Source organism: Elephantulus edwardii, unplaced genomic scaffold (genome assembly GCF_000299155.1).
Source record: "Elephantulus edwardii isolate Elephantulus edwardi_28Jun2011 unplaced genomic scaffold, EleEdw1.0 scaffold00295, whole genome shotgun sequence".
Classification (NCBI taxonomy): Eukaryota; Metazoa; Chordata; class Mammalia; order Macroscelidea; family Macroscelididae; genus Elephantulus; species Elephantulus edwardii.
Window position 1 is genome coordinate 2,121,604 of NW_006400045.1, and position 4,896 is coordinate 2,126,499.

The 4,896-nt window shown below is 43.2% G+C and overlaps 1 pseudogene; it reads right to left on the minus strand.

The window, feature by feature from the left end:
- Positions 1–3,346: 3,346 nt before the first annotated feature.
- Positions 3,347–4,896, minus strand: part of LOC102867274 — a 14,685-nt pseudogene continuing 13,135 nt past the window's right edge.

The window sequence follows — 4,896 nt, forward strand, 5'->3', positions numbered from 1 at the left end:
ATCAATAAATTGTTGCATTGTTGGGGGTACTTGCTGATCTATGCCAAGAAATATGGAAAATAACTACCTGGCCAAATAACTGGAAGAGGTTGGTATTTATGTCCATTCCAAAGAAAGGTAAAAATTCCAAAGAATGCAAAAATTAAAGATTACAAAATTAAATGTCCTGTTGAAGATAATCTAAAGATGGTTGCAGTGGAAAATTGAGAATAAAAACTATCACAAATTAAAGCTAGATTCAGAAACTGACATGAAACAAATGACATCATTACTCAAAGAAAGGTATACCAGAAAGTTATTTACATGTGTTTATTGATTAAATAAAGATGAAGCCTATAGGATTAGTTCCTATTTGTGCTTTTTTTTATAAGATCTTTGCAATGAACATGTCAATGATTGTACAAAATTCTACCATGCAATCACTTCTGTTAACAAGGCCGTATTTACAAACTTCCAATTCTTCCTTTTTGCTTCTAATTTTTTTTTTATTTTGATGAAACTTTACAGAGACTTTGGATTTCCAGTCATTCATTTTTGCACACTTTCCTGCCTCCCCTCAATTCACTTTTCTCTTTGAAAAGTAAAAATAAAATAAATAATAATTCTTTCATTGTTATACAATACCTCCTCCCTAGTATACTCCACTATGTAGTTTACTGAACCATATATTTCTCCTAAACAGTTCTCTCCTTTATCTGTTTCAATGCAGTACTGCAGCCTCCGATATGAACTGAGGCTCAATGTCAAGAAGACAAAGATTCTCACCACTGGGCCAATTGGCAGCATCATGGAAAGTGAAGAGATTGAGAGATTGTTCACAGCTTCAGTTTGCTTGGCTCCACAGTCAACACTCTCAGCATCAGTAGCAAGCAAATTAAAAAAAATTATTGCCATGGGAAAGTCTGCTGTTAGGGACCTCTCCAAAGTACTGAAGAGCAATGGTATCTCTTTGGAAACTAAGGTGCGTCTGATATAGGCCATGGTCTTTGCTATCACTTGTTATGCATCAGAGAGTTGGACAGTGACTAAGGAGGAAAGAAGGAGAATTGATGCCTTTGAGCTGTGGTGATGGAGAAGAGTATTGACTGCTAGGAAAACAAATAGATTCATCCTGGAAAGGGTCAAACTGGGCTGCTCCTTGGAGGCAAGGATTCTAAGGCACCGTCTGACGTACTTTGGACATGTTGCAAGGAGGGACAGGTTCTTGGAGAGGGACATCATGCTTGCTAGGGTGGACAGACAGTACAGAAGGTAAAGACCCCCTACGAGGTGGATTGATTGAGTGATTGGGGTAATCGGGATGGGTGTGTCAGAGACGGTGCAATCGGCACAGGACAGAGCAGAGTTTAGGGATGTTGTACATAGGGTCGCTATGAGGCACACGCAACTCGACAGCACATAACAACAACGATTTTGCCCAAACTCTGAGGTTACACTCACTTTACAACAATGGCAATATACAATATTTTTCCTTTGTAACTAAGATATTTCCTCAGCATCACACCCTCCAGAGTCATCCATTTTGTAGAATATTTCATAAGTTCCTTCTTTCCAATGCAGCATACTATTCCATTATGTTAATATACCAAAGCTCCTCTAGCCATTCATTTGTTGATGGACATGTGGGTTGTTTCCAGCCCTTTGCTACTGTGAACAAAGTTGCAATAAACATGATTGTGCATATATCTGTGTGGGTGGCAGTTATTGTTTCTTTAGGGTATATTCCCAGTAGTGAAACTGCTCAGTCAAATGGTATTTATAATTCCAACTTCTTCAGAAAGTGCCATACTGCCTTCCATAATGCTTGCACCATTTTACACTCCCATGAACAGTGAGCAAGAGTTTCAGTTTCTCCGCAACCTCGCCAGCATTTGTTGTTTGCTATTCTGTTAAATTTTACTATTCTTATTGGGATGAGATGATATCTCACAGTTGTTTTGATTTGCATCTCTTACAGCTAGGGATTTTGAACATCTCGTCATGTGTTTGTTGGCCATCTGAATGTCTTCTTTGGTGAAATGTCTTTTCATATCCTGTGCCAATTTTGCAATTGGGTTGTTCACCTTTATCTACTTGTGGTACTCAAGTATTTTATAAATCCTAGGTGTAAGTCCTTTATCAGACATGTCATTACCAAAAAATTTTCCCCTGTCTGTGGTTTCCCTGTACAACCTTGTTGGAGAAGTTTTTGGATGTGCATAGGGATTTGATTCTTAGAAGGTCCCATTCATCTATTTTATTCTCTCCTGGTGGTAGGTTTTACAGGATGCATGGAACACTGTTTATTTTGTGGATTAGGGCTTTTCTCTAATGAAGTCTATATTTCTTGGTTTATAGTCCTAGGTCTTTGATCCACTTTTAGTTGGTTTCTGTGTATGGAGTGAGGAGTGAGTGGATCTTGTTTGAGTTTCTACAGATAATTTTCAGTTTTGCCAACACCATCTGTTATAAAGGCTATCATTTCTCCACTTAACTGATTTCATCTCCTTGCCAAATTCAGTTAACCATAGGTAGATGGGCTGGTTTCTGGGTTCTAAATTCTATACCATTGATCTATGTGTCTATCATTGTACCAATACCACACTTTCTTGACCACCAGGGCAGTGTAGTAGGATTAGAAGTCAGGGAGTGAGATGTCTCCTACCTTGTTTCTCTTTTCAAGGAGTGCTTTGGTATTTTGGGGGCCTCTTTCCATTCCAAATGATATTGGAGATTGCCTTTTTCATTTGGTTGAAGAATGGAATTGGTATTTATGTTGGGATTGCATTGAACGTGTAAGTTGTCTTTGGCAGTATTTTCATTTTCATAATATTGAGTCTTCCCAACCATGAACAAGGGATTATTTTTTTTTCAGATTTGACAGGGATTTAAAACAATGAAAGTACACTATTGTTCCCTGCATCCCATAACAGCTCTCCCTGCATCCTCATGTCCACCCGGGGTCAAGGAGTATCTGGGGCCTCAGGGCTCAGCAGAGTGACTCTGAGCTTGCACTGGGGGAAGGAACCTTTGGTGGAGGTTGGCAATCACACTGTTTACTGACAGGGTGGCTGGGCAGGGCCCTTCCCTGGGGGCTCTGGGTTGGCACTGATAGGGAGTGTGCCTCAGATACAGCAGGAGAGCAGCCCATGGCCACATGGGGAAGCTACGGAGCAAGAAACCACTACAAATTGTCAGCATGAGGGGACACAGAACACCTGCTTCCTCCTGGCCATCCCCAGGGACTGCTTAGGTGCTGGTGGGTCCCTGAGGCAGGAGAAGGCCCTGCTAGTGCTGTCCTCTAAAGCCACCATACCTATCTGTGTTGTTACTCCTCACCACCAGGAGCAAAGCCAGTGTAGAAAGGTCATTTCCAAGGGGGCTTTGGTTTCTGGGGGGCCCTACTGCATTGGGGAGGGGGAGTGGCTGGCACTGACACACTGATGGACTGAGCCCTAGGAGTCACCAGAGGGCTCTGGAAGGTCACCTCCAATGGGAAAGGCCTGGGATCCCGGGACCCATTGACATGGAGGGCACCTGTGGGTGCGTGAGGGGTGCGGGGGTTGTTCAGGTGAGTAAGGGACCCAGAATGCCCCTGTGGCAGAGGATCTGGAGGGCCTGACCAAGCCTGAGGTGGCCACTGGGAGCCCACAGCCACCTTGGGATCTGCCTGAAAGGGTAAAATCAGGGTTTCCCTGGGATAGGGTGACTGGCTGCCCCAGAGAGTGGTGGGGGCTTGGGGGGCGTCCAGAAGAGAGCATGGAGTTTCGCAGCATCGTCTTTCCCATCCATGAGGACTCCCAGCCAGCGGCTTCAGGTCAGGGGCCAAAATAACAGATTCATATCAGTAAGAGGGAGTGTGGACGAACAAATTGTACTTGTCCTTCCTCCTGGGTATGAGAACTGGGGTCCTGTCCCTGGGAGGAGTGCTCTCACAGTTCTCAGTGGCCCTAGTGGCCTGCAATGGTCCTGGGTCCTGTTGGTCAATTCCACCCAGGGAGGGTCAAAGTCCGGGGGAGCAGGCCAGGGACTTGGAGGCCCACCAAAGAGGCTCTCATCCATGTAAGACGCCCAGGCTTTGTGCCGGAAGTCGCCCCTGCAGCGATGCTAGAGATGGAAGGTCTGTGCTGCTGGTCAGCTCCACCACCTAATGACTCACACTGGACATGCTCTGTAGGTCCTCCACTCCCTGCAGGGGCTGCCTCCTCCAGAGTGACTGGCAAGCATCATTTCAACAGCCCTGTGAATTTGGTCCATTCCACAGAAGGTTCAGTCGATAGTGACATAACCAAGGACCTCGGGCCCTAGGTTTGTACGCACAGCCTACAAACCAAGCAAGGGATGTTCTTACGTTTATCCAGGTCTCTTTTTGTTTCTTGTAATAATGCTTTGTAATTTTGTTTTAATAGATCCTTTGTGCTTTTGGTTAGATTTATTCCCAAGTATTTAATCTTGTGATTAGTTATTGTGAAGGGTATTGTTTTTCTGAGCTCCAGCTCTGTATTCTCTTTGTAACTGTAGGGAAATTTTTGTATGTTGATCATGTATCCTGCTACTTTGCTGAATTGGTCAAATATGTCCAGTAGTTTTCTTGCTGAGTATACTTTCTAAGTATTACTGTCATATCATCTAAATAGAGATGTAATTTTACCTCTTCTTTGCCAATTTGGATACTTCTTATTTCCTTCTCTTGTCTTATTGTTATCGCTAAGACTTCCAATAAAATATTGAATAAGAGAGGTGAGAGTGAGCATCCTTGCTTAATTCCTGTTCTTAAAAGCAATGCCTTTAACCTCTCTCCATTGAGAACAATGTTGGTTCTAGGGGTTTTGTGTACTTTTTACTATGTTGAAGAAATTCCCCTCTAATCCTAATTTTTTAGTGTTTTAATCAGGAAAAGATGCTGGATTTTGTCAA